Genomic DNA, 15,885 nt, shown 5'->3' with positions numbered 1-15,885 from the left:
ATGCTAAAAAAATGGGAAACAAGTTGTGGAAGGGTGCGATTCGAACCCCTTATCTCCTGCTCGGGATTCCGCGACACTACCTACCCACAGGACCACAACCCATCTTCATGGCCTGGTTTGAGTGGCCACTTCACATACTGTGTAACATTCGTCATTCTGTCTATGTAGACTTGCCCATTTCATTAATTTAATTATGCCTATTTTATTTTAAATAAATAAAATTATCGTTATTATAATTAGCCTTAATATTTCAATTTCGGTGGCCATTTTCAACGTGTTGTAAATAATTCACTATTAGAAAATGGAAATCAAGTTCGGTTGAGTGGGGTCCAAACCACAGACCTCTGATCCGTAAGTCCGCAACATTAGCTATGGGGCCACAACTCGATTTTCAAAATGTATGGTGCATAGGGCGCTGAATCGGTACACCAACCGCAGCGTTTCTTGATCAGCGTATTTTGTCACATAAAGGCCAGATAATTAGTTTTGCAGTTCAGGTGCCAGTCCTGGGACTAAAAAAATCTTCTAGTGTACAACACCTTTTAAAATAAATATTTTATATCAACCATGTCGGGAATTTAATCCGAGACCTCTCGCATGGTAGGCTAACGCGCTAACCATTAAATCACGAGGCGAACAACGGGTATAAAATGAAGTATTAAAATTGAAAAGTACTTTCAAGAGTTGTCTTATAGGTGAAATAATTCAGACCGATAAATCATACCCTCATCAAAAAAAGGTTTCAGCTTTTTTATTTCTTCCAAGTCAATAGATCGAATAGTTGAGAAAATTTTCATGTTCAAAAATAGGACGATTGGTCAGTGAGCAGTGTGTAACACATAAACCAACCGATGACTGATCATAAGTTCTGCAAACGCCTTCAAAAATTTCTCCATCTCTAAAATAATATTGTAAGAACGCTTTATTAAATAATAAAATAACGAAAATGCAATTTTCTTAATGCTTGTTGGCCGTCAAACTGTTATTAAATTTCTAATAATACTCAAGCGTCTAAAAATATTATTTTGTGTAAATTATTCGGGAATAAGGAATGAAAACTCCTCGAATAGATGTATTTATTAAAATATTGATATTTAACGAACGCTGAAAATATTTTATAGCGTCAATGGCCTTTACCTGCAAATTTTTAACGACCTCTTGTATTTTCTACATAAAGAAGAGGTACCTGAAAGAAATTTCAATGAGACAATTTGATTGAATAGAATTGATAAAAATTGTGTTAAAACGTAATTTCTTAAACAAGACAAGACAGGTAATGAACCGGTGAGGTAAAATGAAATAAGCAATTGTGAAAAAAATGGCATTGCAATTCGTGGGTAATTGTCTACTGTAACTTTATTATTTAACGGACTTTCATCACGATTAGACGTGACGCTACGTCGAAATATGCAATCGTGTGTGGTGAATAAACGATTTAATTGCGCTATCGGGAAAAACAGAACCGCCATTATATCCATATATGCAGCAAAGTGTAGTCGGATGCTAAAATAAAAATCCCCAAATAATCCGCTCTCTAGGGCCAAAACCACTAAAAACATAACAAATATGCACTTATAGTGATGAGTTACATCAAATGCATTCTAATATAAGAGATATATATTATTTTATTTATTTATTTTAAAACCAACACAGTCATAGTTATAAACAATACATAAAGAATAACAACAAATAACAAGACCAATTACGGCTTTCATATAGAAACAAAAATAAAAAAAAACAAAACGTACAGTTCTCTAGGATTTAAAGGAAGTGGGATGGGAAAATAGGGAAATAAAAGAAGAAGAAATAGTAAGTAAATATAAAACAACGAAAAAAAAAAAAATCTACACATACAACATACATACATATACATACACATCCATATATATATATGCATATATATATATATATATATATAGATAGATATATATATATATATATAGATAGATATATACATACATACATACACACACATGAATATGCATTTATATATATATACACATATATGCATACACTAATGCACATACATACGCGTACATATACATATCGTATATAATTAATAAAAAAAGAATGAAAACTAATAAGTAAAACGATAAAAAAATAGAAACTAAGAAATTTGCTCTTGTGACGTCTCTATTGCAATTTTGATATATTTAAAAAAATATTATATGAGTTATCTTACACTTTAAAAAAATTGTACCGTCATTTTCTCAGTAGTGGTATTATTCTCTACTCCCTAGAGAGTGATTAACTTGAATATTGTTTTTTTTAATGAGTCGACACTTGGCTTCATATAATGGCCACATTGATGATCAAACGTCAAATGATGTATAAAAATGCTGCAAAAATGGAAATAAAACTAATACGGTTTGGTCAACTCAACCTAATTAAGTATTTTTTAAATAATGATTTTAATGAAAATCATCAAAATCGATTTCACATGTTCATATTTTTTGACGTTTAATTATCAGTGTGGCCATGTATGAAGCAGAAATTAGTCGCATGGAAAAAATAAATATCCCCAAATTAACCACTCTCAAGGGGATAGAGATGATTCATAATTGCACCCCAGTGAGCAAAGGGTTAAGAAGTCACTGTATTTTTGTACGTAAAGTGATCACTTAACCCAATGCATCAATAGCAGGCCATATGCCTGTAAATGTCTTGATTTTCATATTTTTTTCTCGAAGAAGTTATCCTGGGCCCCGATTACAATGGGAAGTTATCTGAGTTATCTTTAAAGTCGAATTTTCTGTACGAAAATGTAAATATATGTGTGACAATTTTAAGTATCATCGCCGGAAACCTTTAATTTAACACATCTGAAAATATGTTTGGCATAAATATTCTACTTTTCATACCGAAAACTAGATTGTATTTTGTAGGTTTTTGAAGATAACTCTGTTAAGTTCGCACTGTGATACGGGCCTATGTTGTATCCGAACTTCTTAAAATGTCAACTCAGTTATTTTTCTACAAACATTTGGACACACTTAAAATAAGGTTAAAATTTATGTAAACCTTGTTATAATCTCAACCAATTGATTTTTTTTTTCCTAAAATAGTGTACAGACGCTTTGAGATAAAGATGAATTAATCATTTTAATTCACATCATGATAAGAGTATAGGATACCCCAAAAGTCACCTACACTAATATTTTATTGTATTTTCTCGAAAATATTTTTATTTCACTATTTAAGAGTACCTAACGAATATTTAAATAAAGTAAATTCATTATGTTTAAGTAAATTAAGAAATAAATTTAAAAGAAATATTTGCGTGATTATTATTTGTTCAAATATGTAAAATTTTGGAGCTTATTACTGTTCGTCGTTAAAAATATATTATAAAAATAGGGGTACAGATCGAACTTCAAACCTCCTGATCCGAAATTAGCGACACTATCACAGGACCACAGACCTTTCAAATTTACCTTGTAACGAACCGGCACAAGATGCGACATTTATTAACTAGCCTGAGTATTTTAAGTTGACAATATATGATAGGTTGGTATCATTAAATTTATAGTTTTTGAATAATCCGGTTGTAGTCCTGTAGCTAGTCCTACTTTACCCCAACTTGATTCCCATTTTCTCATAGTGAGTTATTTACAACTCGTTGAAAATGGCCTTCAAAATGAAATATTTAGGTAAATCATAAGAACACAAATATTTATTTTCCTTAAAAAAAAAAATCTATTCGTCTAATTTGTCAAATTTGAGTAAACTGAACTTTGAGAACACAAAAAAAAACAAAATCAACACCATGTAATATTATTTACTACAGAAATAAATGACGAGTGATACTAATCCGCAAATTTGGAAAAACCAGTAACCGGTTTCGTCGCTTAGGCATCTTCGAAACTGCCAACTTTATTATAAATTAAAATCCTTTTTGGACATTGTTATGAACAGTCATTAGCCTCACTGAGATGGGACAATAAAGAAAGTGATGTACAAGAATAAAATATATATTGAATATGTCTTATTATATGATTATATCAATTTATTTTACTTCTAAATACTTTGCTAAAAGGTCCTTTATACAAAAATAACTCAATTAAAATTACAATCATAATTTTTTTAATTCGCTATCCTCAATGTTTTGTATAAATACATTGAGTTTAAAAAAAAGATACCAGTCTCGAAGATGCCGCAAAACCGATGAAACCGGTCACTGGTATTTACAGATTTGTGGATAAAAGTATCACTTGTCTTTTATTTCTATAAGTAATTACAATGCACATCCATCAAGAATTTTCACTTACAAACCTCAATATTTTATATAATATTAATAATACGAGTACATAATATTCCACTTAAAATATTTTTGCCTCTATTACATCAAAATATTTTTTATAACAGAAAACTTAAATAAAAAACTATTTTTTAAAATTTATTACGTACCTACGTCATTATGAGGATAAAAATAAGGATGGAAGGAGCTGTAAAATTTAAAAAAAAAACGTAGTTCAAAATTGTTTAATTAACGAGTAGGAATTCAGTAGAAATAGTTCATAATTTAAATGCACAGTATTTTTTCTTATTTTTCTGCTGTATACGGGTCGAGATGAGTATTTTTTGAACCCGATTCTTGGGCCATCGATTAGGCTGCTGACGTAACAAGATGTCAGCTACCGACTACCTACGTCACATGTAGCGCGGGTACTATTCCGAGGGGTGGGTGGTTCTTTTATTCCACGTGAATTTATGGCAATAGTAGTGGTACGCCGGGAGACGAAAAAAGTCTGGACTCAGAGAATAGCGAATATCGTTTTTGATTAACAATATATTAAATGTGTTTAAAGTATAAAATTACTGGATTTTAATCGACGGCTTTTATCACGGAAGCTTGACGGAAGAATCTTACTTATACCAATAAATATGTAATTATACTTATCGGCATTATCACTTATTGCGTTTCTCGATCTTTTGCAACACTTAAGAGGCTGCGTGATGCCAGATATTTTTTTTGCACGGGAATTTGAATTTAGTTTTTCTGTCACCCTCTCGCAAATGTCTCCCAAAACTTTGTGAAAAAGACAACCGCACGTCAGACTTATTTTGCCTAACTAAAATCGACAAAATCGTCGACTGGCTGTTCCGTTTTTTACACGCCAAAGTTGAACCGATTTAGTTATTTAAAAAAAAAAGCATTTAAATCAAACTTTCTTTGTCAGCAATTTTTCCGTTTTGCAAAATTGTTTACCATGTTTGAATACCGTACGTCCAAAGACGGCGGAAAATATTGGGCGTTTTATTGAGTTTTTGAATGGTCTGAGCTCCCATAAGAAAAAAATTATCAAAAAGGCAAAACAGTAGAGATACTAAATAGTAAATATCTATAGTATGGAAACAAACATTGCTCTTGTCCCATAATCAAGGGAGAAAATACGAGAATTCATTTGTATGAAGAAAAGTAAGACTGCGTTTCTTCTTAATAGTCTTACGTTTAGCACTTATTGCCCGTATCCAGGCGGATGGAAAATGCACTTCAATGTGTGAAATAGAACCAGAATCCTGGACGAGAAATAATACAATGTAAAACCACCATTAAAATGATTTATTCGTTTGTTTCTAGTACTATTTTGATTTACCCAAACACTTATAATTTTGAGGAACCATTTTTAACTAGTTGTAAGTATTGAAAATGGGACTCAGGTTTTGGTAGAGTGGGACTCGAATCTCGGACCTCTGATTTGTAAATCCGCAACACTAGCCATAGAACCACAACCCGGAGCAACATTTTATGCCGACCTTGCTAAGAATCGTACCCAGAACCTTACGCGTGGTAGGCAAATGTGCCATAACAACGAGGTTGACTTATTTTTCTGGATTGTTACCCGAGAGAAGCTATCGAATCAAAAAATGCCCTTCAACGGTTCTGGTTCTATTTCACGAAAATAGAGAAAAGTGCCCATATGTCGTATAGTGTCTTATTTTTGGATAGCGTCAAAACCATTATTCGGATAGCACTGTCGGTTAGAGCTGTGGCCGCCATGTTGCATCTGTATTGTTACCATAAGAATTGAAGCTACCTGTTAAGGACAAAAAATATTCTAAGTTTCTTGTTAAAATTTAGTTTTTGACGATATCGGATTCGGAGCAAGCTGGACAGCATATGGTAGGCATCAATACTTTATTATATAGTCTAACATAAAAGTGTCATAGTCTATTTACTATGTTAGTTCGATTATACGTCAAAGTTTATGAGATTATGTTGACAAGCAAGCTTTGAAATATGTTTAGTACTGTCCTATTTTCGGATACACAACCGTTACTAATTTCGCATACCCGAAATCAGTCAACGCCTGGAAAACGTTAAAAAAAGTAAGCTCTTCAAGCTCTTCAGATATAGAGTCCTTTAGGTCTAATTAATCGAAATGCGATTTTGAAGATCCTAAAGATGCTGAGGGTATGGCGTGCCTAGAATTAGTTTAAAGAAGATACGCGTGAGGGAGATTGGGCTTCGTAGAATAAAAGTTTCAAGAGGGGTCGCGAGAGTTGTCGAGAAAGCCGATTTTATTTGTTTGGAAAGTTTGGAATAAATATTTCTAATGATGTTTTCCTTATTGGCTGTTTTTTTACCTTCTCCGTTGTATCAGGTACCCACTTTATTTAAAATCCCTTTTTTCTCCCCCCAAAAATAAAAAGACTTTGGGAAATGATTTTTTTCGTTGCAAGAGGTGTTCAATTTTTTAGAACCAATTGAATATTTTATGACGTTAAAGATAATGCAAAATCGGACGTAATAGTTCCATATTTTTTATTCGGCATCTTGATATTAAATGGTATCTGAAATATAAGTACTTTCTTCTACTAATTGAAAACTGTTTGAAATTGAAACTGTTTGGAAACCGTCTGTTTTGTAACTTATATTATAAAAATTAAACTTTTATTTTATTGGTTGGTTGGAAAAAATTGCTATTCGACAATAATCCCACCAATGTATAATTAACATTATGTACAAAAAGTTAAGTAAGAAAAAAAAAAACTTTTGATGGTGAATGATCACAATAATTGCCATTGATATGGTCTTAAGTCTTTTAAATGATTTTTAGATTTCTGTCTGCATATATCTTCACAAAAAATCTTTATCTCTGTTCCAGATTTTAAAAATAAATACAACATTTTGCCATCAAATTTAGAATCAGAAAAACAAGCTGAATTTACTGAAGTGGACAATTTATGCGAGTATTTGCTTCAATTCATTATAGGTTGTCAATAAAAAAGGGTTTTAACAAAGAAAAAAAGGCTTTGAATTACTGTTTCCCGGCAATTAATCTACCCCTGAAGGGATCCAGGGAGAAAGTACAGGCTCGTGATAATATTATACTAAACAACATTAATTTATACATCTGTAGGGTTCATAGTCCATTGATCGATGAAACACACACGTGTTAAATAATTTCACATAAAATATAGTGCAACGACTGCAAGAAGAAACTCAGCGTTTTCTATTGAATTCTAACTAACTAACTAACCAACCATCACGCAATTTCCCCAGAGGGGTAGGCAGAGAGGATAGAACGCCACACCACTCTGTCCTGGCACACTTCCTTTGCTTCCTTCACATTCATACATCTTCTCATGCACGCACGTCGATTATTCCGACTTTTCACATGACCACTTTCAAGAATTTGTTGTACTTGATCATGCCATGTCTTTCTCGGCCTTCCTCGACTTCTACAACCAGACACATTCGCATCATAAATCTTTTTAGCCGTTCTTTCATCATTCATTCGCTCCACATGACCGAACCATCGCAAAAGACCTTTCTTAATTTTGTCGATAATGCTTAACTCAGCCTTGCATTCTGCTCTAATTTCGACATTAGGGCACCTATCATACATTGTTTTTCCGCACATTCGCCTGAGGGATCGCATTTCAACAGCATTCAGTCTACTTTCGTCCCTTTTTTTCCAACTCCATGCTTCGCTTCCATACATTAGGGTTGGTACCAGAACTCCATTATGAACTGCTAATTTAGCCTCTTGCGATAGACACTTATTTGCTATTGAATTCAATAGTTTTATTCTTCAAAACACGAAAGCAACGTCCTGCAGTACATTAATATTGTTCCTACCAGGGAGACACGAAGAACAAATGTATGCCGTCTATAAAGAGACCACAGGGCGTGGTAACACTCTGTAACACTCGCGCGACATAATTTAATTCATTATTCATTCGCCATGTAATAAATACGTATTAAACAGCAACCTCGTGTCTTCTGTCAATCTCTAACTGGGGTAGGAGCTCCAACTCTCAGCAACCTTATCCTACACGTCTTGCTGCTGATGGAAAAGATAGTGTTATAACGAGAGTATGGATTTGTTATACGCTCCCATAAACCGTATAAATTCAAGTGCGAGAATCCTCCCTTGAGTAGAGCAATTTGCTTTATATACGACTTCTGCGCAGGATATTTTTTGTTTAGCTGTATAAAAAAGCAATAAATAAATAAATTTATTTTTATTAATCGATTCACAGAAATTTATTTTTATATCAGTAATTGGTCGTTTTCAGATTGGAACCTTCTCAAATAGGTTTCTACACTCGAGAGATTTTTTTTTAAGAATGGTTTTTTTCCTCGAAGTATTCTTTTTTGAAAATATTACCAAAAGACATTTTTTCAATTATTTAGTTTTCCTCCGCGCTCTCTGGATCTGTTAAACTCGCACAAATGCTTAGTTAACCTTACAAACTATATTTTAGTTAAAATGTTTTTATAGAAATCCTAATATTAAATTATTAAGTAAGCTGGTGAGGTTTTAGTAAAAAAGTGGTGGCCTTTACCACAAAACAAATCGGCTCAGCGCATCAAGGCAACCAATCTCCCATTTACAAAGAACGGGAGAACCCTTCTTATACACCCCTGGCCCTTCGAAAAAACTCTTTATAAATGTAAACAGGTCCTTAGCCCAAAATAGTTATAAGCTGATTGGTTAAAAATCTATTCCTTACAGGAAAATCCCGTGCCGTAGAATACATTACCAATAGATTATTACAAAATACACAATGTATGGAAAATGAACTCAAGGGAAGTTCTCGTGGTAAGAAGTGATATAGGTACGTAGGTAAATACTTTCAAAAGTAATTATGTAAACTAAACTCTAAATTAAATATAAAAAGCGCCAGTCAAACGATGCGATGTCAGTCATGGCGAAACCCGGTCACTAGTGAAAAATGATGTATTAAAAATAATAATAAGCAATTAAAAAAAAAATTAATGTAGTTTTGAGAGATAAATAAAATAACTTTGTTTTATGAACCACATCATTAATTGACACAACCGTCTAGTTTCGGTAACATTGTCTTCTAAAGGGTTTTTTAATAACTAAACATACATACTATATCAAAGAAACTGTGAACAGATTAGTGGGTGTCGAAAAAGATAGGGGAGGGGGTAATTGTTTTGAGGTAGGGGTTAGACTTTTCGTTAGATCTTTGTGCGATTCAAAACGAAACACAATTTTCTATAATTAGTGTGGATTTATCAGTAATCGATTTTAATTTATAATTTAAAAAGAAAACTGGCTTATTTTTTTATTTACTTGAAGCAAAAAGTACAGATATTAAGTTGAATGAATAAATTATGGACGTTTTTTCAAATATATCTCTTAATTTTTATTTTACAGTTTATAAGATTTACAAATTACAACAGGGATTGAGAACATTTTCGAGAAGGGAATATGGAAGTGTAGGCATTTATAGGGCTTATGACCTGTCGTTAGCTGGTTTATTTATTTATTGATTCATATTTTACTATTACAAACTATGAACAATAATAAAAATTATGTGACCTCACTGGGGTTACCCGTGCCGAAGACGCTTAACAATATATTTTTTAAAAATATATTTACATTTGAGAGTAAACAAAGAAGACTAACTCAATAAACAGAGATAATTAACAAAATATTTAGACTGTTTTAAAAACTAAGTATTTTATTTTATTGGGGAAATCAACAGTTCTACATACATATTTTTAGTAAACAAACAGATATAATGTATAAACTCAGAACTAATAACAGATTTCCACATAGTATACAAAGTTAGTAAAGAAAATATATTACATATCAAATAAATACATACATATAAAAATGTTATTTTCATGTACTCAATAATGAAAGATTTTTAAAATATTAATTAATATATGTACATCTATATTATTTATATTACAAAACGAAAAATGAAAAAAACAAAAACCTAACATAAGCTATACACTTGTGGAGCAGTTGATTCAATATTGGTTTTGGCGAATAAGACAATCCATTTTTTAAGTGGCCACTTTACACATTGTGTAACATTCACAATTTTTTCTATGTTTGAACACCCAAATTTCTTCAATTTTTCTATCTGTTGATTTTAGTGAAGTTAAAGAGCTAAAACCTTTATTGCTGTGAAGAGATTCGTCTGACTGAGTTCTTTCACATACTAGGCAACGCCAAAAAATAAATGTCCAATTCTTAAACTTTTTCTTGGAGCAGTTGGTTACACAGTTGTTATACAGTGTGTAAAGTGGCCACCCAAACCAGCCAATGACAGATCATAAGCCCTGTAAATGCCTAGACTTTGATATTACTTTCTCTAAAATGTTCTCCACCCCGTTGTAATTTGTTAATCTGAATGACTCCCGAGGGGGTGAAATCCAATATTTTGTCTACATGGACAAACTCAAGCATTGTTATAAGATTCGTTTAGACAGATGATTGTAAACGAGCTCAAATCTTTGTTGATGTACGAGGGCGGATTGAAAATGAAGCTACCTAAGTATGAAAAAAAGATTTTTTTTTTCAAAAAACATTCATTTCTCAACATAGTCTCCTTTTATTTCGACACACTTAGTAAGACGATATTCTACTTTTTTATACCATCTGAATAATACGATTTCGGGAACCTCTCAAAATACGCGTTAGTTTCGGTAATCACTTCTTCGTTTGAGCTGAATCTTTTTTCTGCGAGCCTTTTTTTTAAGTTTGGAAACAGGAAAAAGTCACTAGGAGCTAAATCTGGACTATAAGGTGGATGATCAACCAATTTGAAGTGTATTTCACGTAATTTTAGCATCGTATCTAATGCTGTGTGAGCCGGTGCGTTGTCTTGAAGAAACAGCACTTTTTTGTTCTTTAAAAGTCGTTTTTCCTTGATTGCATCATTCAATTGATCTAATAATGCACGATAATGCTTTCTTGTGATTGCAAATCATTTTTCAAGATAATCGAAGAGCAATATTCCGAGTGCATCCCAAAATACAGTGGCCATAACCTTGCCAGCCGATTTCACTGCCTTTGCCTTCTTCGAAGCACTTCCACCAGCTTCCACATATTGTTTCGATTGATTTTTGGTTTCAGGTGTATAGTGGTGCACCCACGTTTCATCAACAGTTTAATAACTGTTGACTAATATCGACCCCAAAAATCTACAGGATTACGCTTTATCATGTCCAAACACTGCTGTAAAGTGGTCTCTCGAACAAGTTTTTGTGCGACACTGAGCAAACGCGGCACCCATCTTGCCGATAGCTTTTTTATATGGAAATGTCATGCAAAATGTTGAACGCACGTTCATATGAGATGTTTACCATTTCAACAATCTCACGCAATTTCACTCACGCAACTTCAATCTCCCGCAATAATTCATAACTATATCGAGGATTTTCTTGATATTTTCTTCAGTAACCACCTCTTTTGGCCTTCCTGTTGATGGTATTGTTGCAGTGCTGGTTCGGTCGCGTTTGAATACAACAATCCAATATTTTACCACATAATTTGATGGAGCAGACTCACCGTAATGTTTATCGAGCTTTTCTTTTGTCTCTTTCGCAGTTTTCTCTTTCAAATAATAGTGCTTAATCACTGCACGAAATTCCCTTTTTTAAATTTTTAAGAAACACAAGAGTTGTTTACTTCAAATGACCACAACAAATAAACTAATCGATAAATTTGGATTTTAACAGCTGCCGTTTGACAGATTGCAATTTGGAAAAAATAAATCTTTTTTTGTGTTTGTGCTGCCATCTAGCGCTAGGTAGCTTCATTATCAATCCGCCCTCGTACCTACGTGATTTTTTCAAAAATTTATAGAATTACTAAGATTAATATATTTTCTACATATATTTTCCTTTAATTTAAAATAGTTATTTCATTAACATACATTTTTTAATTTTAGAAAGGTTTTCGTTAGCCGCAAATGACCGTTTTAGAAAATAGGAGACAAGTTGTGGTAGAGCGAGGTTCCTGGTCCGATAAATTTTAAATCTTCATTTTGTTTTATTGTTGAGCGCAACACAATATTTGAAACAATTCAAATATAAGCAGTTAAGAATAACTTGTCCATTTATAATGTAATACGTCTGTGTGGGACATCGTATTTATTATACCACGTTTGGTCTAATCTATCTATCTATCTGAAGAAAAAAACTGCTTTAAACTACGTCACAAGTTTACTCGGATAAACCAATAATAGAGTGTTGTCATAGTTTCGGATTCCGGGATGCCAACTTACCAATCAGCAGAACTCTCCGGCGAGAGCTTGTGACATCACGCGTGGAGTTATTCCCAAATTACATAACTTAAAAAAATCAATATGTACAATAAAAATCGATAATAATAATAATAACACCAAAGTTCCTTCTTTGTTACTTTTGAATTTCGCAAAATGCCATGACATAATTATATCATCATTCGGGCTTGATAAAAATTACGTATTTAAATATATTTATGATTAAATTTTCGAGCCGGGTGAACTTCAGTGACCTTGGCAACAAATCTTGTCAAGGACACCAAATAAATTTGCGAGAAACGTGATGCTAGATTTCTACACGTTTCTTTATTACCCCATTCCATCCCTCACTTCCTAGAATAATTCTAACAATATTCAGGTAAAGGGCACACGCACTAAAGGTTATTCCCATGACTTTTCATCCCCACAATAATTTTCTAAGATTACTGCACTGATACGACCCGTTTCATACTAGACATGTGACCTGAATATATTATGTTTCTTAATAAGGATGGATTTGATTAATTTGATAACGGCTATAATATGTCCTTTAGGTGGTACGTATTTAAAATTCGTGGAAAAGGGTTGTAAAAAAGTGAAATATCTCAGAAAAATAAAAATACCCTAAATTATATATATATACATATAAATTGAAAGTTTAGCGCTACTCTAAACTATGTGAATATTTTCTGGATATAATTAAAATATAAAAATTTTATAAGGAAGTTTAGTGGTTTTAAAAATTATTTTTATTTCTGAATATAATATTAAACAGAACCACAGTTTTTTTTTAAAATTTTTATATTAGTTTTGGTTTTTGTTTTTTTTTTGTTAAATTCCGCGTGTGACGTCAGAGGTTCTCTTTCGCTATTTCTTGATCAATTCTGCCCATTGGTCCATTGACGGCAAGCAAACCGGAAGTCTTTCATATTTCATTAAAAGATTCTTCTCATCGTTTCTTTGAATCCCATAAAATATGTGTATGTTTATGTTTTTCCTTTTTGAAAATGTTTTTTTTTTTACATCTGAGCATGTTTTTTATTCTTTATTTTAACTCTTAACTTTTAATTACTTTTACAGAAAAATTTCTTCATTTTTAATATTATTTCCAATTGTAAATACTAACTACAAACTTTAAAATAACTTTTTTTACTTCAATTAAAAATTTTAAACAACTTCCATTTACGTTTTTTTCCTTCTCTTTTTTTTACTTTCATTGATAACCTTACATATAATTATAATATAATATGGAAACTTCACTGGTCCATTAGAGTTAAGTCAAACTGTGTAAAATATAAAACTTTGTAACCGTACTGTATGTTTCCTGAATAAAATAAAAAAAAAAAATAATAACTCTCTTGTAATTGGTTGATTCCCATGAACCAGTGACGTCATTCAAAGAAGTTCGTTTTTAATAAAATATTTACTATAATTTTTTCGTACCTACATTTTCAGAAAACTTTGCGGTACAATTGAATGCTCGAATTTTTACCGCGCGCAAAAAAACATTAATTGTATCTAATTTCCCGTAGGGCTGAAGTTCCTTATTGGACAGTGAAACTTTTTTAAAACGTACGTATTTACGAAAAAGTTTTTAAAAAATTAACATATTTTATTCATCGGCATTATCCAAATTAGCTTACCACATGTTTTAGTTACTTCCATAACGCTATTTCACAGTAGGGATAGGCAGAGAGGATGGACCACCACACACGTCTATCCTGTAATACATTCCTAGCTTCTTCCACAGTCATACATCTTGTCATACATGCTCGTCAGTTCTGTCTGCTTTTGACGTAACCAGACTTACGATTTGGTTTGAATTGGTTTACACTTTGGTTTGAATTGGTTTACACTTTGGTTCGAAGGTTTGAATTGATTTAAACTTTGGTTCGAAGGTTTGATTTGATTTGAATTGGAAGGTTTGATTTGATTTGAACTGCATACACAATAATTAAACAGACTTCCGATTGTGGTTTATCTGATAATGCCACGTTTCCTTTGGTCGTCCTCGTAATACATACCGTTCATTCTCGGCAAATATACATCTGTTTTACCATTATTTCGTCATCCATTCGTTCTTCACGACCAAACCATCTCAGTGACCCTATTTTAATCTTATCAATCATGCCTGTCTCAGATTTGCACTCTCGCCTGATTTCATTATTCAAAGCTTCCCACACATTCACCTAAGAGATGGCATTTTGACCACGTTTACTCTGTTTTCATCCTTCTTGTGTCAGTACCATGTTTCACTTTCGTACATAAGTGTTGAGACTAAAACTCCGTCATGCACTGTCAGTCTAGCTTCGATTGACATATTTTTACTATTACTGTGTACGATAGTTTCATTGTTTAATTTTACTGTTAGAATTTTGTTTGTATCGTAATTTATTAAGTATATACTAATAATTATGCACTCTATTTTACAAAAGTAAAAAAATAACTTATTGACATACACACACTTAAATACTATCGCAGAAAGAATGCATGAAGAAATTGGCGTGATCACTCATTTTTCATTTTGTTATTATTAAAATCAAAAGAATATTCAAATATTTGTAGCTTATGCTATGATTCTGCAAGAAAGGAAGCAACAATCAAAGCAAATGAAATTGGATGCTTTTTAAAAGTGTGAGAATTTATTGTAGTGCCGACGAACTGGTGAGTTAGTATTTATTATTAAAAAAAACATTATTTATTTCGAGAGATTATTATTTATTTTGTAAACGAATTTAAACTGTATTTGTTAAATACATTTATAATTTATTTGGAATAAATATAGGATATGATGTATTAAATAAACATGTCAGCTCGTTCATACAATTTTGACACGGAACCTAACCTTAAATCTTCCATTATATTTGTGTTAATTTTACGCCGGTGTCTCTTGAAACGGAACCTCGCACTTTTGCGTTTTTGAAATAAATATAAATAAATCAAGTATCAGTATTATGTATATCTAATTTTAATTCGTTTTTGATATTTTTTTAACCTGTATTGGATGCATATATTTTGTTAATTTTACAAAACTTTTTCATTCTTGTAATTTTTTAACATTTGCACTCTCGTTCGCGTTCAGCTTGTATATATACTTACATGTAATATTTAAACTTTTTATTTTTTTAAATTTTTCTTTTACAGATTGTATTATGTATATATCATTTTGAATTTATTTCCATACCTTGTATTATGTTTATTTTGTAATTTTAAAAAAACTTTTTCATAACCTTTTAATTTGTTTATTCTGCTTTTGTAAATAATGTTATAGTTTAAAATATAAACACCTCTGTAAATAAATATTGTTATCTGCATGTTTCTAATAAGTTTTTTACAAAAACTCCTTGGGAATATTATATAAAATTATGTAAAGTTATAATATTA

At 31.8% G+C, this 15,885-nt stretch overlaps 1 protein-coding gene across 6 annotated transcripts in view; it reads right to left on the bottom strand.

Annotated features, from left to right (window-relative positions):
- LOC148272560 (synaptotagmin 1-like) overlaps positions 1-15,885 on the bottom strand; it is an 85,511-nt gene that overhangs the window by 59,822 nt on the left and 9,804 nt on the right. The window lies entirely within an intron of this gene.

This window comes from Micrasema longulum, unplaced genomic scaffold (genome assembly GCF_059751315.1).
Source record: "Micrasema longulum isolate JH-2025_06_02 unplaced genomic scaffold, ASM5975131v1 h1tg002293l, whole genome shotgun sequence".
Classification (NCBI taxonomy): Eukaryota; Metazoa; Arthropoda; class Insecta; order Trichoptera; family Brachycentridae; genus Micrasema; species Micrasema longulum.
This window is presented reverse-complemented; position numbering and strand designations above follow the sequence as displayed.